Below are 27,987 nucleotides of genomic sequence, written 5' to 3' on the forward strand. Positions count from 1 at the left end.
CTAACAAATTCACCAGGCAGGTCTTCGCACTCAAATCATTTTTAATAGAGTAGTGAATGAAAGGTTATGCATTGAAGAAGTGGGAGTCGACCTTGAACTTTGTGTTCATGCCCATGGACACGATGTAGATCTTATCATTAAAGCTTCTCTTAAATTAACTATTTCCTTGGTATAAGTTCATCTTATATCTGGTATCTGGCCTTTTACAATCGTGGTTCCAACCATGTTCTCCTTTAAACACCATTTCTTGTGCAAGTTTAACCACCTGTCTTTGGCAGAGGAATACCCCAGTCCAACCTCTACTTTGGTCTGTCATCGAGTATTACCCCCTGATATCTCGAGATTATCACATGACTGCATAACTTCTTATGAGTTCTCCATCAAGTACTATATTCTCACCGATTCCAATTGTTTCAAGGGCTCTGAGTTATTAAACACTCAAGGACATTGATACGTCTCCAACGTATCTATAATTTTTTATTGTTCCATGCTATTATATTATCTATCTTGGATGTTTTATATGCACTTATATGCTATTTTATATGATTTTTGGGACTAACCTATTAACCTAGAGCCTAGTGCTAGTTTCTGTTTTCCCCTTGTTTTTGGGTTTCGGAGAAAAGGAATATCAAACGGAGTCCAATTGAGCTGACACTTTCTGGAGATTATTTTTGGACCAAAAGAAGCCCATGGAGTACCGGAGATACACCAGAGGAGTCCCGTGGCCACCACAAGGGTGGGGGGGCGCCACCCAACCTTGTGGCTGCCTCGTGGGTTCCCCTGACTTGTTCTCGATGCCAACACCTCTTATATATCCCCAAAGTTCTATAACAGAACCTAGATCGGGAGTTCCACTGCCGCAATCCTGTGTAGCCACCAAAAACCAATCCGGACCCTGTTCCGACACCCTGCCGGAGGGGGAAACCATCACCGGTGGCCATCTTCATCATCCCGGCGCTCTCCATGAGGAGGAAGGAGTAGTTCACCCTCGGGGCTGAGGGTATGTACCAGTAGCTATGTGTTTGATCTCTCTCTCGTGTTCTTGATTTGGCATGATCTTGATGTACCGCAAGCTTTGCTATTATAGTTGGATCTTATGATGTTTCTCCCCCTCTACCTTCTTGTAATGGATTGAGTTTTCCTTTTGAAGTTATCTTATCGGATTGAGTCTTTAAGGATTTGAGAACACTTGATGTATGTCTTGCATGTGCTTATCTGCGGTGACAATGGGATATTCACGTGATCTACTTGATGTATGTTTTGGTGATCAACTTGCGGGTTTAGTGACCTTGTGAACTTATGCATACGGGTTGGCACATGTTTTCGTCTTGACTCTCCGGTAGAAACTTTGGGGCACTCTTTGAAGTTCTTTGTGTTGGTTTGAATAGATGAATCTGAGATTGTGTGATGCATATCCTATAATCAAACCCGCAGATACTTGTGGTGACATTGAAGTACCTAGGTGACATTAGAGTTTTGGTTGATGTGTATCTTAAGGTGTTATTTTAGTATGAACTCTAGGGCTGTTTGTGACACTTATAGGAATAGCCCAATAGATCGATCAGAAAGAATAACTTTGAGGTGGTTTTGTACCCTACAATAATCTCTTCGTTTGTTCTCTGCTATTAGTGACTTTCGAGTGACTCTTTGTTGCAAGTTGAGGGATTGTTATATGATCTAATTACGTTATCATTGTTGAGAGAACTTGCACTAGTGAAAGCATGAACCCTAGGCCTTATTTCCTAGCATTGCAATACCGTTTTTGCTCACTTTTACCGTTAGTTACCTTACCGTTTTTATATTTTCAGATTAGGAAAACCTATATCTACCATCCATATTGCACTTGTATCACCATCTCTTCGGCGAACTAGTGCACCTATACAATACATTGTATTGGGTGTGTTGGGGACACAAGAGACTCTTTGTTATTTGGTTGCAGGGTTGCTTGAGAGAGACCATCTTCAACCTACGCCTCCCATGGATTGATAAACCTTAGGTCATCCACTTGAGGGAAATTTGTTGTTGTCCTACAAAACTCTGCACTTGGAGGCCCAATAACGTCTACAAGGATAAAGTTGCGTAGTAGAAATCAGACACCGATAACTGAGTCGAGTCCGCATCACGATTAAACAACTCTTAGTAATCTTCTTTACTTATGAGTTTGTACTCGATGAGGTCATTCCTAGCCTGATCGGCTATATCATTGTCATGCTGATTTTAACTGTGCTACTTGGTCCTTATTCCTGGAGCACAACTTTCGATGATGAGCTAAGCTTACGTCGATCTTCCTTGTCTTATCGTTTCACCTCGAACAACAAGCTTGATTCCGAGTTGGTGTCGTATCTGTGGTTCCAATAATCTTTCGCTGCATTAGTCATTTTGCTTGATGTAGTCGTTGGTCGATTGCTTCTTCGTGGAGCCTCTCGACAAAATTTGTCATGATCATCATCAACATTTTGACTCCTTCCAGGATATCAATCGGATTCATGATGATAAGTGCCATCCTCGTCCCTTGGTAAATTGAGTTACCATCGACAATATCCTTATCTTCCTTTCATCACAAACTTGTTCATGTTGTGGATGCAACTTGGTATCAAGCTGGTATTATGCTCTACCTTGAAGTATTACTGTATTTATGTCAAGGATGTTGTGAGGATTACTCCGCCTCTTAAGAATTCTTGGTATAGTGATACTTCTCACCGTCACCATTTTTCTTGGTCCTCGTGTTGATTCTAACCGGGATACCAACAAGTGAACTGTGCCGTTTGGATTCTGCCCTTCTAGCAACCCTAGTGCTTTGAAGTTAATGGTCAACCGTTCATGCTTAGACTAATGGTTATTGAATCAGCATTCTAACATTGATCGTGCTACCTATGCCCATATCTTGGGTGCACCTTTCAACCAATGTTTAGTGGTGTATGTTTTCCTTGAGTATACATCTTTATATCATTTGATCTGACAAATGTTATCTCTTTGTTCACATAATTGTGGAAATCCATCTTTTGGAAGTGTGAATGAATTTTCGTTGAGTCCATCAGCCACCTCCTCACCCTCTCCTTGGTTTAATGATGAACTCTTGTTTCAGAACTTGCTTCCATAGTTCATTTCCTGAGAATCTTGCAACGCCATCTCGTTAATTTGTGTTGCACCTTTTTCTTCTCAGGCATCCTGAGTCTGAGGTATCCTGACACCAATCAAATATGAATCTCGGCCAGATATGATGGATGGAATATATTTCCAAGAGTTATAACATTGGTCTTTATATGACCTGGTAAGGTGGTGTCATTCCTAGCACACCTGGCCGGAGGACCTATTGTTATAGTTTCCTTTTTAACAAGGTTATCCATTCTTCCCTGAGGAAATTGTAAGACTTATTCTACAAATTGTTCCTGATGGATCCTTTGTGTATCCAAATTCCGACCTTTGCTTGAAGACCATGTCAATGCTATCTCGAAGCATGTCTGTGGTACTCTGATCTTCCATAAGAACATTTGAAGCACAATGCTAAATTTTCTTTATCGATTATTCAAACACCGTTGTTTGGGTAATGTCATGAAATTCCTATCCCCTTTCCTAAAGGGTTTTCTATGTTATATCCTATCATGAATATCATGTTTTGCTTGTCCTTGGGAAGGATATACCCCCTGAAATATGTGTTTAAACACAATTTTCCTTGCTATTATTCTGTTTAATCTGATGATCACCTTTTCCTTTCCATTGTTTTCTTTAACCTTTCTTGTGATTCATATGATCTAAGCAGTAAACACCTCGGTGTACAATTCTGTCAGCAAGGCCCTGTTACTATTGTTGAAGACATCACTGGTACGCGTCGGTCCTAAACAAACAGTTTTAACCCCTTTATCCGATGGCATTTGGAACCGTCGCCAAGTGAGTGTGGGCGATAGGGGGGTCCTTCCCACACGACCCAGAAACCGTCGGGGATAGGGCCCCTACAGTACTCCTACTCATTTCTGCTCGCATTGCCATGGTAGTCGGTATGCTGTGGTGCTACGTTTATGATGCACAACCCATCACAAGCGGCTCACTATTATAGAATGTGTATGATGCGCCGCCCATCACAAACGGTTCACCGTTAGGAAGATTAGCTAATCGTCGTACGAGTGTCGGACAGGATTACGAAATGTCGGACCGTCATAACATCGTCGTACACGACAACTATCGCACACACTATTCTGTGGTGCAACGTTTACGATGCATACTTCATCAGAAAAATTTCATGGTTGCGAATCGTGTACGATAAGGCAACTAACACAAACGTTTAGTTTGCCCGCACTGTTTGTGATATTTTTTGACATCGCACACGCTTTGTAAACGGCAACTGTGTGCATGCTTGCACACGTTTCCTCTCTATGAACCTTCTCGGATTATGGTGCATATCGCAAACGTTTGTGTTTTACCAACCGTGTGTGCCGTAACAACCTGGAGAGCGTAATTTCACCGTAATTTAATTGCTGCTTTCCAAATTGTACCGGATTTGGATTTGGATTTGAATTTGAAGTTGAATGTATGCTACAACTTTATTCATATCCATCAGGTTCAAACAACCAATGCATTATTCGATTCGTAGGTACATATGTTCAAGAATTACATAAAAACGAAATAAAGAATGATGAACCACAGTTGTATAGTTGTACTATCAAAGACGGTAAAGAAAGAGGCGAAATATATTCTGGTTGCTGAACAAGGTGAAGCGGAATGCCCATATTATGCCCTCCTCCATGCAGAAGGCACACACGACTCTAGTCCAACCCCTTGTGATGGCCGACCGCCCATCCTTCACGATCTTCATGAAAACATCTAGATGATCATCGTGTTCTGGTAGAAATACTTTAACCTTTGCATGCCAACCAATCATGTAGTTTGAGAGGTAATCTTGAGTAAATTGCTTTGGCAACCACTGCAAAGGAAAAAGATTTAGACATTGTCATCTAAGACAACTCAGTAGGGGCAGTAAAAAGAAGGCTGCAGAGTTCTTACTTACCATCCTACAGTTCGCTGTTGTCTTGGATAAAGTGTAAACAAATAGTTTAATTGACATCTTTGGACCCATTTTACTAACAATCTTTATCAGCTTCCTCACTTGATGTTGGTTCATCGATATCTCATTGCCCCATACGCAGAAAGGGTCGAAACGCAGATCTTTACCAATGACATATGTACCTAAAAGCACCAAGTTAATATTGGAAGCTAAACTGCAATTGCACAATGATGTAGTACAACACTCTTTTATAATATCTCTATATACATCCGTATGCGGTAGTCCATTTGAAATCTCTAAAAAGACAAATATTTAGGAACGGAGGGAGTATCTTATAACATCCAATATACTCACATATTAGATGAATTAACATCTGATATTATGGGCCGAAAGGAGTTTAGTTCATTCTTACAAATTATCGGCTGATTAACTGCTGCTGTATCCATGGGTTACAATTAGTTTGAGCTAGTTCGGGCTCAAATAGCCCTAAAGTATATCTAAACATGAGGGCTAGTTTGAGCTAGTTGCATCTATAACCCACCCAAAAAACTATCCAACCCAAGAGGTGCTAATTGGAGCTAGTTCTCCTAGTGCATTTATTGTCAATCTAACCCTACCATCCAAACAACTCTTTGGATGGAGTTAGTTCAGGGTTAGTAATGAGCTAGAAACTAAATCTAACCTCTATCTAAGTTGAGTATCCAAACAGGGCTGTGTTGTTCCTGTTGATGCCGCTGCTCTTCTACGTATATCTAGACATCATTAGAACATTAATGTAACACTCTTCCTTGTTGCTATGTAGCCTAGGATTGCATATTCAGACATTAAGTATAGTGCATGTTGCTATGTAGCCTCAGATATATTACATATGGCCCTAGTTAACCTAACGAAAAATGGGTTGCAGATATATTTAGTTAAAATTCCGATTCACCGATTAGTCCCTTATCAGCCGCCGACCTATATGGTACTAGCTCCCGATATCCTGAACAGTGAGCAGATATAAGCCATGGGATGAAACTAACCTCGATGGAAAACAACAGTCGTTCCCAAAATTGTCCTGTGTAGGTACTTCGAGAAGCATGTTAAGCACAACAGGCTAAACATCAACCAAAATTATACATGGCAGACAAAATAATCTCTAAAAGATAGCTTCAGTGTGCACGTTTAAGCACGCTAGTAATGCAAAACAAGTGGAAAGGTGTGCTAACTGCAACAGGCCTAGCATTTAACGACAAGGAAACATAATCATTCAAACTGGTATTGTGTCGGTCTAAGTACACTGGTTATGGTTAAATAAAAATGGAAAGGCGTGTTAACTACAAGATGCAGCAACCAAATGTAGTCATTCATAGTGGTATTGATGAAACTGGTATTGATGAAATTGAACTGCACAGTTCATACTTGCACATATAGAACATCACGTTGTGAATAACTGGAATAAACAAGGCATACTACGAACAACCAAAGATAGCATTCGAAACTGAACATATGCTAACTACAAACAACCGAACAATCAAAAAACTTTAAAAGAGGCATATGCTAGCTATAACAGGCTTAACAGCAAGCAAATATATGCATTCCTATCGGTATGTTTAAACTGGATTGATGAAATGTACTGCATAGTAGATAATTGCACATATAGAGCATCACATTTTGAACAACTGAAATAAACAAGGCATACTGCACACAACCAGATATAGCAATTACACCAGGACATATTATCACTATACTACAAAAGGGAGTCGACGAAACAAATCATGGGTTTCCCCCTGTGAAGAGGCACGGCAAAACAAATCATGGGTTTCCTCACTTGTCACAGATAGGCTCGTTCCCGTGGGAAGAGCACGGACCCTGGATGCGCTCCATGTTGTCGCAGATGGGCTCCTTCCCCTTGGAAGAGGACGACTGTAGGGTGCCCTCCCTGATGTCGCAGACGGGCGCTTTCCCCTTGGAAGAGCAGATGGGCTCTTTCCCCTTGGAAGAGCCGGAGAGGGTGCCCTCCTCGTGGTCCGTCGATGAGGTCTGACTTGGAAGCTGTGGATCCCAAGCCAGCGTCACAGAACGTGTCCTTCAGAAATGACAAAAGGGGCTCGATAGTGATGTAGAATGGCAAATTGTTGACAGCGAGCCAGAGGAGATCAGTGGCGGGGCCATGGATGAGATCGACGACGGTTGAACCCGAGGGGTGTTGGGGATCGTTGCAGAAATAAAAAAAAATTCTACGCATCACCAAGATCAATCCATGGAGAGACTGGCAACAAGAGCGACGGGAGTGCATCTTCATACCCTTGAAGATCGCGATGCGGAAGCCTTAAGAGAATGCGGATGAAGGAGTCGTACTCGCAGCGATTCAGATCGCGGTTGATTCCGATCTAAGCACCGAACAACGGCGCCTCCACGTTCAACACACGTGCAGCACGGGGACGTCTCCTCCTTCTTGATCCAGCAAGGGGGAAGGAGAAGTTGGGGAAGAACTCCGGCAGCACGACGGCGTGGTGGTGGAGCTTGCACTTCTCCGGCAGGGCTTTGCCAAGCTCAACGGAGGAGGAGGGGGTGTTGGAGAGGGGGAGGGTTGTGCCTTGGATGAGGTGTTGCTGCCCTCCCTCCTCCCACCTATTTATAGGGTGAAGGGGGAAGGGGGCCGACCCCTCTAGATGAGATCTAGAGGGGGGGGCGGCCAAGGGGAGGGGGCTTGCCCCCCAAGCCAAGGGGGGCGCCCCCCTTAGGGTTTCCCCCCAACCCTAGGCGCATGGGCCCTAGGGGGGAATAGCGCCCAGCCCACTTAGAGGCTGGTTCCCTTCCACATACAGCCCATAGGGCCCTCCGGGGCAGGTGGACCCTCCCGGTGGACCCCCGGAACCCCTTCGGTGGTCCCGGTACAATACCGGCAAACCCCCGAATACTTCCGGTGACCGTATGATGACTTCCCATATATAAATCTTCACCTCCGGACCATTCCAGAACTCCTCATGATGTCCGGGATCTCATCCGGGACTCCGAACAACATTCGGTAACCACATACTATTTCCCATAACAACTCTAGCGTCACCAAACCTTAAGTGTGTAGACCCTACGGGTTCGGGAACCATGTAGATATGACCGAGACATCTCTCCGACCAACAACCAACAGCGGGATCTAGATACCCATGTTGGATCACACATGTTCCACGATGATCTCATCGGATGAACCACGATGCCGGGGATTCAATCAATCCCGTACACAATTCCCTTTGTCTACCGGTATGATACTTGCCCGAGATTCGATTGTCGGTATCCCTATACCTTGTTCAATCTCATTACCGGCAAGTCTCTTTACTCATCCCGTAACACATCATCCCGTGATCAACTCCTTGGTCACATTGAGCTCATAATCATGATGTCTTACCGAGTGGGCCCAGAGATACCTCTCTGTCACACGGAGTGACAAATCCCAGTCTCGATTTGTGCCAACTCGACGGACACTTTTGGAGACACCCGTAGTGTGCCTTTATAGCCACCCAGTTACGTTGTGATGTTTGGCACACCGAAAGTATTCCTACGGTATCCGAGAGTTGCACAATCTCATGGTCTAAGGAAATGATACTTGACATTAGAAAAGCTTTAGCAGACGAACTACACGATCCTGTGCTATGCTTAGGATTGGGTCTTGTCCATCACATCATTCTCCTAATGATGTGATCCTGTTATCAACGACATCCAATGTCCATGGTCAGGAAACCGTAACCATCTATTGATCAACGAGCTAGTCAACTAGAGGCTCACTAGGGACATGTTGTGGTCTATGTATTCACACATGTATTATGATTTCCGGATAACACAATTATAGCATGAACAATAGACAATTACCATGAACAAGGAAATATAATAATAACCATTTTATCCTCTAGGGCATATTTCCAACAGTCTCCCACTTGCACTAGAGTCAATAATCTAGTTACGTTGTGATGAATCGAACACCCATAGAGTTCTGGTGTTGATCATGTTTTGCTCGTGGAAGAGGTTTAGTCAATGGATCTGCGACATTCAGGTTCGTATGCACTTTACAAATATCTATGTCTGCATCTTGAACATTTTCACGAATGGAGTTGAAGCGACGTTTGATATGCCTGGTCTTCTTGTGAAACCTGGGCTCCTTGGCCAGGGCAATAGCTCTAGTGTTTTCACAGAAGAGAGTCATCGGGCCCGACGCATTGGGAATAACTCCTAGGTCGGTAATGGACTCCTTCATCCAGATTGCTTCATGTGCTGCCTCCGAGGCTGCCATGTACTCCGCTTCACATGTAGATCCTGCCATGACGCTTTGCTTGCAACTGCACCAGCTGACTGCCCCACCATTCAAAATATACACGTATCCGGTTTGTGACTTGGAGTCATCCAGATCTGTGTCGAAGCTAGCATCGACGTAACCCCTTACGACGAGCTCTTCGTCACCTCCATAAACGAGAAACATATCCTTAGTCCTTTTCAGGTACTTCAGGATATTCTTGACCGCTGTCCAGTGTTCCATGCCGGGATTACTTTGGTACCTTCCTACCAAACTTACGGCAAGGTTCACATCAGGTCTGGTACACAGCATGGCATACATAATAGACCCTATGGCCGAGGCATAGGGGATGACACTCATCTTTTCTCTATCTTCTGCCGTGGTCGGGCATTGAGCCGTGCTCAATCTCACACCTTGCAATACAGGCAAGAACCCCTTCTTGGACTGATCCATATTGAACTTCTTCAATATCTTGTCAAGGTATGTGCTTTGTGAAAGACCAATGAGGCGTCTCGATCTATCTCTATAGATCTTGATGCCTAATATGTAAGCAGCTTCTCCAAGGTCCTTCATTGAAAAACACTTATTCAAGTAGGCCTTTATGCTTTCCAAGAATTCTATATCATTTCCCATCAATAGTATGTCATCCACATATAATATGAGAAATGCTACAGAGCTCCCACTCACTTTCTTGTAAACACAGGCTTCTCCATAAGTCTGCGTAAACCCAAACGCTTTGATCATCTCATCAAAGCGAATGTTCCAACTCCGAGATGCTTGCACCAGCCCATAGATTGAGCGTTGGAGCTGGCATACCTTATCAACATTCTTAGGATCGACAAAACCTTCCAGTTGCATCATATACAATTCTTCCTTAAGGAAACCATTAAGGAATGCCATTTTGACGTCCATTTACCATATCTCATAATCATAGAATGCGGCAATTGCTAACATGATTCGGACGGACTTCAACTTTGCTACGGGTGAGAAGGTCTCATCGTAGTCAACCCCTTGAACTTGTCGATAACCCTTAGCGACAAGCCGAGCCTTATAGATGGTCACATTACCATCCGCGTCTGTCTTCTTCTTAAAGATCCATTTATTCTCTATGGCTCGCCGATCATCGGGCAAGTCTGTCAAAGTCCATACTTTGTTTTCATACATGGATCATATCTCGGATTTCATGGCTTCAAGCCATTTGTTGGAATCTGGGCCCGCTATCGCTTCTTCATAGTTCGAAGGTTCACCATTGTCTAACATCATTATTTCTAGGACAGGGTTGCCATACCATTCTGGTGTGGAACGTGTCCTTGTGGACCTACGAAGTTCAGTAGTAACTTGATCTGAAGTTCCTTGATCATCATCATTAACTTCCTCTCTAGTCGGTGCAGGCACCACAGAAACATTTTCTTGAGCTGCGCTACTTTCCGGTTCAAGAGGCAGTACTTCATCAAGTTCTACTTTCCTCCCACTTACTTCTTTCGAGAGAAACTCTTTCTCTAGAAAGGATCCATTCTTGGCAACAAAGATCTTGCCTTCGGATCTGAGGTAGAAGGTATACCCAATAGTTTCCATACGGTATCCTATGAAGACGCATTTTTCCGACTTGGGTTCGAGCTTTTCAGGTTGAAGTTTCTTGACATAAGCATCGCATCCCCAAACTTTCAGAAACGACAGCTTAGGTTTCTTCCCAAACCATAATTCATACGGTGTCGTCTCAACGGATTTCGACGGAGCCCTATTTAAAGTGAATGCGGCAGTCTCTAAAGCATAACCCCAAAATGATAGCGGTAGATCGGTAAGAGACATCATAGATCGCACCATATCTAATAGAGTGCGATTACGACGTTCGGACACACCATTACGCTGAGGTGTTCCAGGCGGCGTGAGTTGTGAAACAATTCCACATTTCCTTAAGTGCGTGCCAAATTCGTGACTCAAATATTCCCCTCCACGATCTGATCGTAAGAACTTTATTTTCCTGTCACGTTGATTCTCAACCTCACTCTGAAATTCCTTGAACTTTTCAAAGGTCTCAGACTTGTGTTTCATTAAGTAGACATACCCATATCTACTTAAGTCATCAGTGAGGGTGAGAACATAACGATAACCACCGCGAGCCTCAACGCTCATTGGACCGCACACATCAGTATGTATGATTTCCAATAAGTTGGTTGCTCGCTCCATTGTTCCGGAGAACGGAGTCTTGGTCATTTTGCCCATGAGGCATGGTTCGCACGTGTTCATAATCAAGAGACTCCAAAAGTCCATCTGCATGGAGCTTCTTCATGCGTTTGACACCAATGTGACCAAGGCGGCAGTGCCACAAGTATGTGCGACTATCATTATCAACCTTACATCTTTTGGCATTCACACTATGAATATGTGTAACATCATGTCCGAGATTCAATAAGAATAAACCATTGACCAGCGGGGCATGAACATAAAACATATCTCTCATATAAATAGAACAACCATTATCCTCAGATATAAATGAGTAGCCATCTCGCATTAAGCGAGATCCAGATACAATGTTCATGCTCAAAGCTGGCACTAAATAACAATTATTGAGGTTTAAAACTAATCCCATAGGTAAATGTAGAGGTAGCGTGCCGACGACGATCACATCGACCTCGCAACCATTCCCGACGCGCATAGTCACCTCGTCCTTCACCAGTCTCCACCTATTCCGTAGCTCCTGTTTTGAGTTACAAATATGAGCAACCGCACCAGTATCAAATACCCAGGAGCTACTACAAGTGTTGGTAAGGTACACATCAATAACATGTATATCATATATACCTTTGGTATTGCCGGCCTTCTTATCCGCTAAGTACTTGGGGCAGTTCCGCTTCAAGTGACCGTTTCCCTTGCAATAAAAGCACTCAATCTCAGGTTTGGGTCCATGCTTTGGCTTCTTCCCAGCAACTGGCTTACCGGGCGCGGCAACTCCCTTGCCGTCCTTCTTGAAGTTCTTCTTACCCTTGCCTTTCTTGAAACTAGTGGTTTTATTGACCATCAACACTTGATGTTCCTTTTTGATCTCCACCTCCGTTGATTTCAGCATTGAATATACCTCAGGAATGGTTTTCTCCATCCCCTGCATATTGAAATTCATCACAAAGCTCTTGTAGCTAGGTGGAAGCGACTGAAGGATTCTGTCAATGACCGCGTCATCCGGGAGATTAACTCCCCGCTGAGACAAGCGGTTGTGCAACCCAGACATTTTGAGTATGTGCTCGCTGACAGAACTATTCTCCTCCATCTTACAACTGTAGAACTTGTCGGAGACTTCATATCTCTCGACTCGGGCATGAGCTTGGAAAACCATTTTCAGCTCTTGGAACATCTCATATGCTCAGTGCTGCTCAAAACGCTTTTGGAGCCCCGATTCTAAGCTGTAAAGCATGCCGCACTGAACCAGGGAGTAATCATCACTACACGACTGCCAGGCATTCATAACGGCTTGAGTTGCTGGAAAAACAGGTGCTTCACCTAGCGGTGCATCAAGGACATATGCTTTCTTGGCAGCTATGAGGATGATCCTCAAGTTATGGACCCAGTCCGTATAGTTGCTACCATCGTCTTTCAGCTTGGTTTTCTCTAGGAACGCGTTGAAGTTGAGGGCAACATTAGCGTGGGCCATTTGATCTACAAGACATATTGCAAAGATTTTTGTACTATGTTAATGATAATTAAGTTCATTTAATCAAATTATTTAATGAACTCCCACTTAGATAGACATCCCTCTAGTCATCTAAGTGATACATGATCCGAGTCAACTAGGCCGTGTCCGATCATCAAGTGAGACGGACTAGTCATCATCGGTGAACATCTTCATGTTGATCGTATCTACCATACGACTCATGTTCGACCTTTCGGTCTCTCGTGTTCTGAGGCCATGTCTGTACATGCTAGGCTCGTCAAGTCAACCTAAGTGTTTTGCATGTGTAAATCTGGCTTACACTCATTGTATTCGAGCGTTAGAATCTATCACACCCGATCATCATGTGGTGCTTCGAAACAACAAACCTTCGCAACGGTGCACAGTTAGGGGGAACACTTTCTTGAAATTATTGCGAGGGATCATCTGATTTAAGCTACCGTCGTTCTAAGAAAATAAGATGTAAAACATGATAAACATCACATGCAATCAAACAGTGACATGATATGGCCAATATCATTTTGCTCCTTTTGATCTCCATCTTCGGGGCGGCGTGATCATCATCGTCACCGGCATGACACCATGATCTCCATCATTATGATCTCCATCATCGTGTCTTCATGAAGTTGTCTCGCCAAGTGTTACTTCTACTACTATGGCTAACGGTTAGCAATAAAGCAAAGTAATTACATGGCGTTTTCAGTGACATGCAGGTCATACAATAAACTAAGACAACTCCTATGGCTCCTGCCGGTTGTCATACTCACCGACATGCAAGTCGTGATTCCTATTACAAGAACATGATCAATCTCATACATCACATATATCATTCATCACATCCTTTTGGCCATATCACATCACACGGCATATGCTACAAGAACAAGTTAGACGTCCTCTAATTGTTGTTGCAAGTTTTTTATGTGGCTGCGATAGGTTTCTAGCAAGAACGTTTCCTACCTACACCAAAACCACAACGTGATAAGCCAATTTCGGTTTACCCTTCATAAGGAACCTTTTCATTGAATCCGATCCGACTAAAGTGGGAGAGACACACACCCGCTAGCCACCTTATGCAACTAGTGCATGTCAGTCGGTGGAACCTGTCTCACGTAAGCGTACGTGTAAGGTCGGTTCGGGACGCTTCATCCCACGATGCCACCGAATCAAGAAAGAACTAGTAACGGCAAGTAAATTGACAAAATCTTCACCCACAACAACTTGTGTTCTACTCGCGCATAGAAACTACGCATAGACCTAGCTCATGATGCCACTGTTGGGGATCGTTGCAGAAATTAAAAAAAATCTACGCATCACCAAGATCAATCTATGGAGAGACTAGCAATGAGAGAGAGGGGAGTGCATCTTCATACCCTTGAAGATCGCGACGTGGAAGCGTTACAAGAACGCGGATGAAGGAGTCGTACTCGCAGCGATTCAGATCGCGGTTGATTCCGATCTAAACGCCGAACAACGGCGCCTCCGTGTTCAACACACATGCAGCACGGGGACGTCTCCTCCTTCTTGATCCAGCAAGGGGGAAGGAGAAGTTGGGGAAGAACTCTGGTAGCACGACGGCGTGGTGGTGGAGCTTGCAGTTCTCCGGCAGGGCTTCGCCAAGCTCAACGGAGGAGGAGGGGGTGTTGGAGAGGGGGAGGGCTGCACCTTGGACGAGGTGCTGCTGCCCTGCCTCCTCCCACCAATTTATAGGGCGAAGGGGGAAGGGGGCGGCCCCTCTAGATGAGATCTAGTGGGGGGCGGCGGCCAAGGGGAGGGGGCTTGCCCCCCAAGCCAAGGGGGGCGCCCCCCTTAGGGTTTCCCCCCAACCCTAGGCGCATGGGCCGAGGGGGGAATGGCGCCCAGCCCACTTAGGGGCTGGTTCCCTTCCACATACAGCCCATAGGGCCCTACGGGGCAGGTGGACCCTCCCGGTGGACCCCCAGAACCCCTTCGGTGGTCCCGGTACAATACCGGCAAACCCCCGAATACTTCCGGTGACCGTATGATTACTTCCCATATATAAATCTTCACCTCCGGACCATTCCAGAAGTCCTCGTGACGTCTGGGATCTCATCCGGGACTCCGAACAACATTCGGTAACCACATACTATTTCCCATAACAACTCTAGCATCACCGAACCTTAAGTGTGTAGACCATACGGGTTCGGGAACCATGTAGACATGACCGAGACATCTCTCCGACCAATAACCAACATCGGGATCTGGATACCCATGTTGGCTCCCACATGTTCCACGATGATCTCATCGGATGAACCACGATGCCGGGGATTCAATCAATCCCGTACACAATTCCCTTTGTCTACCGGTATGATACTTGCCCGAGATTCGATCGTCGGTATCCCTATACCTTGTTCAATCTCGTTACCGGCAAGTCTCTTTACTCGTTCCGTAACACATCATCCCATGATCAACTCCTTGGTCACATTGAGCTCATTATGATGATGTCTTACCGAGTGGGCCCAGAGATACCTCTCCGTCACACGGAGTGACAAATCCTAGTCTCGATTCGTGCCTACTCAACAGACACATTTGGAGATACCCGTAGTGTGCCTTTATACCCACCCAGTTACGTTGTGAAGTTTGGCACGCCCAAAGCATTCCTACGGTCTTTGCACAATCTCACGGTCTAAGGAAATGATAGTTGACATTAGAAAAGCTTTAGCAGACGAACTACATGATCTTGTGCTATGCTTACGATTGGGTCTTGTCCATCACATCATTCTCCTAATGATGTGATCCCGTTATCAACGACATCCCATGTCCATGGTCAGGAAACCGTAACCATCTATTGATCAATGAGCTAGTCAACTAGAGGCTCACTAGGGACATGTTGTGGTCTATGTATTCACACATGTATTACGATTTCCGGATAACACAATTATAGCATGAACAATAGACAATTACCATGAACAAGGAAATATAATAGTAACCATTTTATTATTGCCTCTAGGGCATATTTCCAACAAGGGGTTGGGGGTGGGCCACTTAACCTGTGACACAGCCCGCCTCAGGCTGTCGCTGTCGATGATCTCGATGCCGTAGCCGGCGGCCGAGACATGCCCGCATACTCTAGCCCGCTGCTTGAGTGCCTGCCACCAGTAATGGTCCTTAGCTTCCTCGGCGAAGTCGGGCGAAGAGGCCGCTATACACCTCTTTTGGGCCAGTCGCTCCTCGACCTCCACGGGAAGCGTAGCCGGGCTTAGGCTGCGACGCTCTGGAGTGGGGGATGGGGATGGGGATCTGTGGGAAAGGGGGCATTTGGCAGGCGTAATCTAAGAAACTCAGGGCGGCCTGGGTATGGAGATCGTTGGGTAAGCTGCACAGGCAAACCGGCAGATGTTGACAATGGAGGCCTCAGTTATGAGGATGATCCTCAAGTTACGGACCCAGTCCGTATAGTTGCTACCATCGTCTTTCAGCTTGGTTTTCTCTTGTTGTTGGTCAAAGTGATGGCCGTCCATGCGACCCCGGAGATGGGCTAGCTTGCCAACAATCACGCAAGTAGCTAGTCCCCGAAGACAACCACTGCATGCGTGTGGCCCAAACATATGTATGGAGAGGTGTGTTTTTGAGTAACAATGGAACAACTTTGATGTGGCACCGTGATTTCAAACTAGAAATCCCCACACCGAGTGAGGGTTAGGTTGACGATGCATATGTATGTTACACCACACTTCAAGCCAACGACGGGGATTCATGCATGCATGCGTGCATAGTATATGTGCTCAAACTTAATTAGGTCTGAATCTCACCATGACCTATACTAGGATAACACGAACCAAATGAAGAATCCGCCATGGTAACCTATCTTGTTGTTGGTCAAGGTGATCATGGATGTCCATGCGGGCCCACGAATATATAGGCTTGTCACCGATAACCACGCGAGGGAGTGTATCGTTAGAAGGCAACCACTACATGCATATGTATGGAGGTGATGCGTGCATGAATGTTTGAATACACAACATTTATGTGGCGCATGTGTCAAAAACCATACACTATCTCCCCACACTGTGACACCCCAAAATTTTGACCTTGATTTATTGATTTAAAATTTTGCTAGGAAATAAAACTTTTCCATTTGTCTTGATTCACCCTCTTGATTTGTGTGGATTTTTTTTAACCTCAAGTCGAAACTTTCCAAAAGGACTGTTGAATTTGTATACTCTCTATAATAAAACAATTCTTTATCAGTGGATTTAAATTTCAAGATTTGTTTTCTCAGAGCTTTGTTCTTTTAAAATGATTTCTTTTGGATTTGGAGCCTGTTTTGCACTGTAACCATTTGATAAATGCTTTTAAAATTCCCACCAAAATTTGGGGATGTCATGTGATGTTTCCACATCACTTTTATGCAAAATATCTTTTGGCCATTGGAGATTTTGAGCTCTACACCAACTTTTCCAATCTGGTCCAGTAGGCATTTTTGCACTGCAACCTATTTAAATATTTCTTTAAAAATTATTCCAAGTGTTTGGAGATGTCAGTAGATGCATACAATTCAACTTTATACCAAAACCCAGAGTTGTTCTTTGAAGAATTTGAGTAAAACAACCTCTTTTGCATTCTAGTCCAATTTGGTGATTTGTACTGCAACCTTATTTTATTTTGCTCTAGTGACCCTGAGCTTTTTCCTACTTGTAGCCCTCCCTTCAAAACCATTAAGTCCAGGAGAGTGGGCTCATTGGAGGTTTTTAAGTGCATGCAATAAACCCTTTTTCTTTCTGTCCAAAACTGGAGTTTTGCAAAACTTGCACTAACAAGTTTCTGGTTTTGCCCACATGATCTTGCCTTCATCATCCACACCTAAAGAGACCCTGATCTGGAGATTTTGGACACTCCAAGAGTTGCCTAAGTGCACTTGGCATTCTGTCGAGCACTTGGTGTGCACAGTCAGCTTTGGGCATGTTTCCTAGTTTGCACTGTGAACTTGCTCCAATGACCCAGCAACCTTGTCCACTGAACTGCTAGCTGTCTCTATCCTAGTCCTGTTAATTGCCAGCCCCACCCTCGCGCTCTAGACCGCCCTGGCATTTCGTCGAGCAGGTTCCGTGCGTGCTCTGGGCGCGCCCAGAGCGCACGTTTTGCACGCGCGCGCACTGAGCCGCCGCGCCGCACTGCCGCACTCGACGCGACCCGTCCCTGGCCCCTGCTCCACCGCTGAACCACGCACTAGCTCGCCCCCTCTCCACGCCATCTCTGGCGCCCTGCAGCGCCGCTGGCAGAGCGTTTGGCGGCACGCCGGCGTCGGCAGCGAACCTCTGACATGGACGGCGCCGCCCAAGCCACCCCAGCGCGCCAGCTGCCCCCGTGAACAGCCCGGTCTTATCCCGAAGCTCGTCGGCACGCGCTCGTCGCCACCACGTCGCCCTGCAGCTACAGCACGGCTGTCGCCGGCGATCTTATCCTCAGCCGCCGCGGTCCAACCTCGAGCGCATATTTAAAGGGTCCCCGAAGTCGTTCAAGACCTCAGGCGACCTCAGACCCTCCCCGTAGAGCTTCCCTAGCAGTGGATTGACCGGAGAAGACCGTCTTCACCAATTCCGGCCAGTTCGGCCGCCGCCGAACTCCGGTGCAATACGTCGCAGCCAGCCACTCTCTCGCCCAACCAGCGCCACCAGTAGCTTCCCCTTGTCCTTGCGGAGCTGCCCAACAACCCAACCTCGATCGGAGACCACCGAAGCCCAAAATCCACTTCACCACCATAGCCCCCTCCGCCGCGGAGCTCGCCGCCGGCGATTTCTTCCACCCCGACGACCCAGCGACCACCAAGAGGGCCGCCTCGTTCTGGCCGGTCCATCCCCGCCCTCAGATGCCCTCGAGGAGCCGCCGTTCGTCGCCGGCGATCGCCGGAGTCCCGCTCCCGTCGGGCAGAGAAGAGGAGGGAGAGGGAAGAATGGTCAAACCTGACTAGTGCGCCCTCTGGACCCACTGTCAGTGACCCGCGCGCCGTCTCCTCTGTTTAAGTGAAAGCGTATACCCTCGGAGTACGTCTCCCCTACCCCGAAAGCGTATTCCCCTCGAAACGTTTTCTTTTCTGGTTTTATTTAAAAATAGAGATTTGACCAAACTTTGACTGGCTATAACTTTTAAAATAAAACTCCAAATGAGTTGATTCCTTTTCCTAACTCTCTCAAATTTCATCTAGTTTATTTTAAGATTTATTTCAAAAATATTTGAGACAACCTTTTGTACTGTGTTTGAAATATGTGTTGTTTGGATTTTTTTCAAAATAGGATTTTGGAGAAAAGGGAAAGCTTCCAAAAAGTGCATCCCTTGCATACTCTTGAAGGCAAGCATTTCTGAACTCTGGCATAATACTTTGTTGTGGTGTTCTGATACGATTACAACACCATTTGACTTGGAGTATGCGTTATCTTTATGTAACGATAAAGTCTCGTACATGAGTGCTCTTTGGAGATATTTTGTGGTCAGCAATGGATACGCTAGTGTTTTGGATCATCCTCGTGAGCTCCTCATGCATACGGGAAGGAAGCCGGGAAAGTCGTGGTCTTGGGTAGACACGAGCTTGTCCCTAGTCCCTCGTCGAGACGAGTATGTCCGGTATGGCATGGTGAGGCTTGATGAGTGGTGATTTATTCCACTAATGGTAATATTGTTGGAGGATACTTGTACCACCTGAGTCGGTCGTAGATCGAGTCTTGATCAGTAACTTCCTTATTTGTTGGTACTACCACCTGTCCCTGTCGCAGACGGGGTATGGTTCAGTAAGTTGACAACCCCTTACCAGAGCACACACCGTACAGAGAGGCCATAGTGGAAGATACCGGAGGCCTCCGGTAGGCATGCCACTTGGTCCGGGGGCATGGGTGTTTCCGGTTGGGACCGAGAGGGGGGGCACCCCTTAGAGCGCGCGAATATAAATTTGATCCCATGCTACGTCGAGGTTGTAGCCTCCCCACTTAGAGTTTTGCTTGGCAGGTGTCGTGGGTGATTCCAGACACCGGTGAGTTAAGCTGGTGTGTGCAGGTTAGGCGTGTTTTCAATTAAAAGGCCGTAGGCGAAATTAGTCCCGATGAACTAAATAAATCCGTTACTCGTGGGAAATCGTACTCCCTCTGCAGAGGATATATCCTGTTGGATAGCCATGTTCATAGTTAAGGACCACAGTCTGAGTGGAATCTAGTAACGGTATTCGGATGGAGAACGATTTAACTAGAATCTAGTGACGGTTTTCGGATGGAGACACGGCTAACTAGATCATAGTAACGGTATTCGGATGGAGAACGAATTAGCTAGAACTCAGTGACGGTCTTCGGATGGAGAAACGGCTAGACTAGATTTTCGATTATGACCTGTGACATCTGAGGATCATGTTTTAATTTTCTTATTATTATGGACTAACCATTTACATTATGTATTTTATTGAGTATCCCTGGGATGGTTCTACCTCCTGGATATTCACTGTGATTATTCTTTTATAAGCCCTTTCTGTGGTGTCGCTCAGACGCCCGACTGCGGCATGCCTGTTGTTTATTTATCTTTTATAAGCCCTTTCTGTGTTGTCGCTCAGACGCCCGACTGCGGCATGCTTGTTGTTTATTTACCCTTTATAAGCCCTTTATGTGGTGTCGCTCAGACGCCCGACTGTGGCATACTGGTTGTTTATTTACCTTTCATAAGCTCTTTCTGTGGTGTCTCTCAGACGCCCGACTGCGGCATCGTTAATTTATTTGCAACCTTTCGGGGAGTCATTTTAGACACTCGCTCAGTGCATTTCTTTTACTTCTGTATTGCACGTCCATATTTTCTCTGCACGCATGCATCACAGATTTTTGTTTACTTCATGGCAGACTTATCATCATGAATGTTTCGGAGCATGATTACCTCCTGATATATTATACCCGTGTTCTTAATGTTTGCGAGTACATTCAAACGTACTCACTGGCTTGTCCCTGGCTATTGTCTTGGCCAGATTTTCGCGCATGGGGATAAGCATCGCGGTGACAGCCTCGGAATCTACGTATTTGACGATAGCAGCCTCGCGAGGATAGGAGTTATCCTGGTCAGCTGTTCTTGTGGGAAATGGAGTCCCATAGACGCAGATGTACCTAACCGCTTCCGCCCTCAACCATTAGAAACCAAGTGTTGTACTCCTAGGCCACAATGGTCGTGTACTACACATTTTTGTACCTTGCTTGGAATTCTTGTATCAAGTTGGTGCCTCATCAGCTAACAGTAATCCTGGGGCTGGTGAGCACAAAGGCCGTTTTTCTGGGAAATTATTATCCCAAAAATCCGGTCGTGACACACACAGAGCGAGATCGGTTCATGATGTGTTGTTGTACTAGCCACTTTGACTCGATGGGAGGGATTCATGCATACACATGCATGTGTGTGTGCTCAAACTGTATCATGCATGTCATCCCAGAGCAAAAATAATAATCCCCTCATAAGTCAAATTAACCTCTCTTGTTGTCAGGCAAAAAGTAGTGATGGACCAAGCGGGCCCACAGATGGAAAGCATCGATATCGCTGATAACCGCTTAAGTGGGTGCGAGAGGACAACCACCACCGCTTTGCATGTGGGCCAAACATATATATGTTGCATACCCAAAATGCACAACTTTGATGTGCCACATGCCTAAAAAACCGTAAACCATGCCATGCACCCACACAGAGTGAGGTTCATATCAAGTGTACTACATATGATGGTCCCCTTCCCCCCTCTTTACCGCATACTATATGCTCCTGCCGTAATATATGTACAACCCAAAAGAATCCTCATCAATGGTGAAATTAATTAACCTCTCCCGATGTAGGTCAAGGTGATGCATGCATGCATCGACGATGGCCTCGTGGGCCCACAGATGGAAGCGTCACACGTGAGTGTCCTAGCTAGGATATGCATGTGTCCCAAAAAGGTGTTGTGTGATGTTTGAATAACCAATTTCACAATTTTGATGTGGCACGTGCCTCGGTAACCAAAAAGTCCCGACACTGAGTGAGGTGTACTTGTTCACGGACGCGTACGTATAGTATATATGCTAGTCCCCTCCCACCTCTTCGATGCGTACTACATACCACCATAGCACAAACAAAAAAGATTCTACCTTGCTGGTCAAATTAACCTCACTGCCGACTGTTCGTCAAAGTGATGGACGACGACCTCGCGGGCCCACAGAAAGCGTCACACACGAGTATCGAGTGTCGTGTAGGACAACCATCGACTGCATGTGGCCAAAACATTTATGTATGAAAGGGTTGTGTAATGTTTTAAATAATGATTTCACGATTCTGATGTGGCACCAGCCTGCCTAACAAAACGGCCAACCACACGGTGGCTCACAACTAGTAGTGTACTGCGAGCCACCTGCCACCCCCGGACGCACACACCCACACACACACACCGCGAATCCACCGCAACTACGATGCATGTTAAATTAATTATCCCGCGGTGAACATACATGTTACCAAAGGAGGGACGTTTTAATTTCAAAAAAATCGCAGAGATCATTAAGACATTTTAGTACATTGATTGATTGATTTTCTACAGGTATAATGTGCAAAAATCAAATTTGAGCTACATGCACACGTGACAGTGCACCGAAATGGACTGCAAAAACACATGTGTCTCACTGGGTGCATGTTTACTCCCCGTGCACCAAATTTCAAACATTGAGAATCTTGATTTTTAAATTCTAGTACATCCAAAACTTATTTGAAGTTCATGAAACTTATCGTGTTGTCATATGGACACCAATACAAAGTGGCATTGTACTTTTTTGGTCAAATTTGAGACCAGTTTTGATGTAATCTTTATCTAGTTACAAACGGGAGATTATTAATAATTGGGAACCAATATCCCAAACGGATTATTTATTCGAACCATGAGCGTTAGACCAACAATGGATACATGCCATGCTTTGGTTAAGCAATAAAGCGGCAGCATTAATCTTCCAAATAGAAAAACAATATACGTGCCGCCGCGCGACCCGTGTGGCGTGCGAGCAGGCGTGAGTTGACGGGACACATGCAAATAGTCCGCCGCGCAGGCAGACGGGGAGGCGTGCTCGCTGCGTAGTGTCATCGAGAGGCGTGCGAGTAGCTATGTGAAACTTTGGTAGGCATGCCAACAGTCCGGTGCGCAGGCTCACCGGGAGGCGAGCCATCGGTTTGACCGCCGCCCGCCTCTCTCCCACAACTCCCACTACTCCATATTAATGGTGCGCCCGAGCGGCCGCACCCCCCATCCTCGCTACACACACAATCCTCTCTCTACGCTTGCATCCTCGACGCCGCTCTCAGTCCTCAAAGCCGTCAGTGTATGAGGATGCCGCCGAAGCGCCCCATCGGAGGGAGTGGTGACGCCGGGGCTGCTAAAGCACCGGAGCACGGCGTGGAGATGGAGACAGAGGTTGCTGTCACCACCGGTGAGTTATCGCTGCACCCTGACATCGTCGACGGCGTCGAGCTTCCACAGACGGAGGCGGAGTTCCACACCGACTCCGACGACCACTCCGGCGACAACTCCGACGACCACTCCGGCGACGACTCCGATGACGACGGACAGCTGGTTAGTCATCTATACCCATTTATGTGTCAAATAGATCATAGGGTTTCTCTGGTTACTCCTGCCTCCCCCTTTTTGATAGAAATCCTATGGTTATGTGCTCCCAATCCATGAAATCTGAGTAAGATTCGTTAGATCCATGTAGTGTTTGATTGTTTGAATGGTATAGGTGATAGGTGATTATTTGTCACATCCCTAGTTATAGTAATTCCCAGTGCTAGCATCTGGTGTTGCATCATGTTTAAATTTCAGTTAAACTTGAAATGGGGATGTTCAAACCCTAGCACCAAATGAAATACAACTAGGATAAAAAAATATTTTCAATGAACCCAAAATGCTCTTCAGATAAGTTCATGATTTTTGAATTGGTCTAGAACCTCTGCCAAAAATGATGAACACTTTTCTAGGTCATTTATGGATTTTTGGATTAAATCATAAGCTATTTGAATTTGGGCATTTAAATGCTATAATTGTTTTAAATGCTCAAATAATTTTGGAAACAATTGAGGGTTGTTGTAAATATTTCAAAAGGTGCCCACAAATATTCTAGGAGTTGGAAAAACGGTTTAGTATTATTACTAAATCGAAACAAAAAACAAATTAGAAAAGAAAAATAGAAAGCAGAGAGAGGAGAACTAACCTGGCTTACCTGGCGGCCCAGCCCAGTAGCCTCCCCTGTCGTCTTCCTCGTCTGCCAGGAGGATGAGGGTGTGTGCCCGCGGCACGCCGGCCACCTCTTGCTTTCCGCTTGTTACTGGAGGCGTCTAAGGGTGCCACGCAAACTCCCCTGGCCTCTCTTTCTCTGCCCCGTGCTCTTCCCCTCCTCTGCTCCCTCCCTACTCTCTGTCCGTGGGCGCCGAGACCGCCGACGAGCGCCACCGTGACCACAACCTTCCCCGTGCCTCTCCGACGTGACCTCGAGCTCCGCCGTGGACCCATACGCCGTCTTCACCGAGCCACGTGACGGGAAGTGTCGGATCACGGGTTCCTGCAAAACCCTTAAGTTTTGAACTCTAGGGTGTGCGCGAAGTTCTCCCCCTACCTATCCATGCCCTAGCTCTCTAAGATCTCACGGACGAACTCGACGAACTCGCAACACAAGGGACATAGGATTTATACTGGTTCGGGCCACCGTCGTGGTGTAATACCCTACTCCGTGTGTGGTGGTGGATTGCCTCTTGGGCTGATGATGAATAGTTACAAGGGGAAGAACAGCCTCCGGAGGTTGAGGTGTTCTTGCGCTCTATGTGTGGGTGAGGATTTCTCTCTGTGGGTGAGGATTACTCAAGATGAGATGAGATGCCCCCTACGGTGGTGGCTAGTTCTACTTATATAGGCCCTGGTCCTCTTCCCAAATATTGAGCAGGAAGGGAGCCAACAACGGCCAATTTGAAAGGGGACAGCTATTACAGCTTATCCTGACAAAAGCGGTCTTCGCCTGCAAAAGGCTCTGGTGGTGACGCCACCTTGGGCTCCATGATGACCTCCGTCTTGCTGTCCTGCTGGTCTTGGTCTCATTGCACCGATACGGAAACCTTTGCTTGATGCCTCGGTACTCCGTGCCTGCGCTTGCCCCCTTTGCACCGAAGAGGAAACAAGGACACTATGTGTGCTGGCGCCCGTCTGATCTTGATCGTCATGTCTCACGTCAAGAGAACCTCGCGAGGTTTGCCTTGCCTTGATCTCTCCGCCCCTCGCGAGCCAACCTGGTGAGGCCGCTCCTGAGGAGGCCTTGTGTCGTCCGCCTTGCGAGGCTTGGCCCCTCGCGAGGGTCTTGAACGCCTTATTGATGAAGATGGGCCGTACGGGACCCCTGTTCCCAGAACGCCGACAGTAGCCCCCGGGCCCAATGCGCGCTCGGGCTTGGCTTCGAGGCGAAGCCAAAGGTCAAGTGCGGCGCATCGCGGGCCCCAATAGCCTGCGGCCTTGGTCGACGTGTGGCGGTTGATTGGATGTGGGCGTCTCCACTTCCCCACACTGCCTTGGATCCGCCTGGCTATGCGCCCCCCGGTACATACACAGTTATTCTTCCATCGCCCGCGCCATACTTCCCCAATTCCTCTATTTCCCCAAGACTCTACTCTTCCTCTCCAATCTGACCTGAGCTCTGCCCGCTTCGTCGCCATGGCGCCGAAACAAGCGGATAAGGGGAAGAAATCTCTGTCTTCTGCCAGTGCGCCTCCCGCCATAGAGCCCGCGGTCGGCCGATCGCTGGTGCTCAACGATGAGGCCATGGGCAAGGTGCGCCTCATGCTTGCCTCCAGTTTCAATGAGTGGGGAAAGACGGTGGCTTGGCCTGCGTCTCACGCTCGTATTGACCGGGCAGCCACCGAGGCCCCAATCTTCATTGATGCCCTTAGGGCCGGCCTGATTCCCCCTTTCTCCGCCTTTTTCAACGCGGTGCTTGAACATTACCAGATCCATATGCTGCATCTCGACCCCAAATCCGTGACTCTCCTCGCCGTCTTTGCCTTTGTTTGTGAGGCCATGGTGGGCATTGCCCCTTCAGTGGCCCTTCTCCTGAAGGAAATATGCCCTAGAGGCAATAATAACGTTATTATTTATTTCCTTATATCATGATAAATGTTTATTATTCATGCTAGAATTGTATTAACCGGAAACATAATCCATGTGTGAATACATAGACAAACAGCGTGTCACTAGTATGCCTCTACTTGACTAGCTCGTTGATCAAAGATGGTTAAGTTTCCTAGCCATTGACATGGGTTGTCATTTGATTAACGAGATCACATCATTAGGAGAATGATGTGATAGACTTGACCCATTCCGTTAGCTTAGCACTCGATCGTTTAGTATGTTGCTATTGCTTTCTTCATGACTTATACATGTTCCTATGACTATGAGATTATGCAACTCCCGTTTACCGGAGGAACACTTTGTGTGCTACCAAACGTCACAACGTAACTGGGTGATTATAAAGGTGCTCTACAGGTGTCTCCAAAGGTACTTGTTGGTTTGGCGTATTTCGAGATTAGGATTTGTCACTCCGATTGTCGGAGAGGTATCTCTGGGCCCACTCGGTAATGCACATCACTATAAGCCTTGCAAGCATTATAACTAATGAGTTAGTTGCGGGATGATGTATTACGGAACGAGTAAAGAGACTTGCCGGTAACGAGATTGAACTAGGTATTGAGATACCGACGATCGAATCTCGGGCAAGTAACATACCGATGACAAAGGGAACAACGTATGTTGTTATGCGGTTTGGCTGATAAAGATCTTCCTAGAATATGTGGGAGCCAATATGAGCATCCAGGTTCCGCTATTGGTTATTGACCGGAGAGGTGTCTCGGTCATGTCTACATAGTTCTCGAACCCGAAGGGTCCGCCCGCTTAATGTTACGATGACAGTTATATTATGAGTTTATATGTTTTGATGTACCGAAGGTTGTTCGGAGTCCCGGATGTGATCACAGACATGACGAGGAGTCTCGAAATGGTCGAGACATAAAGATTGATATATTGGAAGCCTATGTTTGGACATCGGAAGTCTTCCGGGTGAAATCGGGATTTTTTCGGAGTACCGGGAGGTTACCGGAACCCCACGGTAACTTAATGGGCCTTAGTGGGCCTAGGTGGAAGAGAGGAGAGGAGGCCAGGGCAGGGCCGCACGCCCCTCCCCCCAATCCAAATTGGACAAGGAGAGGGGGGCGGCGCCCCCCCTTTCCTTCCTCCCCTCCACCTCTTCCCCCTCTCTCTCCTAGTCCAACATGGAAAAGGGGGGAGTCCTACTCCCGGTAGGAGTAGGACTCCTCCTGGCGAGCCTCTCCCCTTGGCCGGCCGAACCCCCCCTTGCTCCTTTATATACGGGGGCAGGGGGGCACCTCTAGACACACAATTGATCATTGATCTCTTAGCCGTGTCCGGTGCCCCCCTCCACCATATTACACCTCGATAATATCGTAGCGGTGCTTAGGCGTAGCCCCGCGTCGGTAGAACATAACATTGTCACCACGCCGTCGTGCTGACGAAACTCTCCCTCAACACTCGGCTGGTTCAGAGTTCGAGGGACGTCATCGAGCTGAACGTGTGCTGAACTCGGAGGTGCCGTGCGTTCGGTACTTGATCGGTCGGATCGTGAAGACGTACGACTACATCAACCGTGTTGTGTTAACGCTTCCGCTTTCGGTCTACGAGGGTACGTGGACAACACTCTCCCCTCTCGTTGCTATGCATCACCATGATCTTGCGTGTGCGTAGAATTTTTTTGAAATTACTACGTTCCCCTACAGTGGCATCCGAGCCTGGTTTTATGCGTTGATGTTATATGCACGAGTATAACACAAGTGAGTTGTGGGCGATATAAGTCATACTGCTTACCAGCATGTCATATTTTGGTTCGGCGGTATTGTGAGATGAAGCGGCCCGGACCGACATTACGCGTACGCTTACGCGAGACTGGTTTCACCGTTGCGAGCACTCGTTGCTTAAAGGTGACTGGCGGGTGTCTGTCTCTCTCACTTTAGTTGAACCGAGTGTGGCTACGC

Source organism: Triticum aestivum, chromosome 7D (assembly GCF_018294505.1).
Source record: "Triticum aestivum cultivar Chinese Spring chromosome 7D, IWGSC CS RefSeq v2.1, whole genome shotgun sequence".
In the NCBI taxonomy this organism is placed as follows: Eukaryota; Viridiplantae; Streptophyta; class Magnoliopsida; order Poales; family Poaceae; genus Triticum; species Triticum aestivum.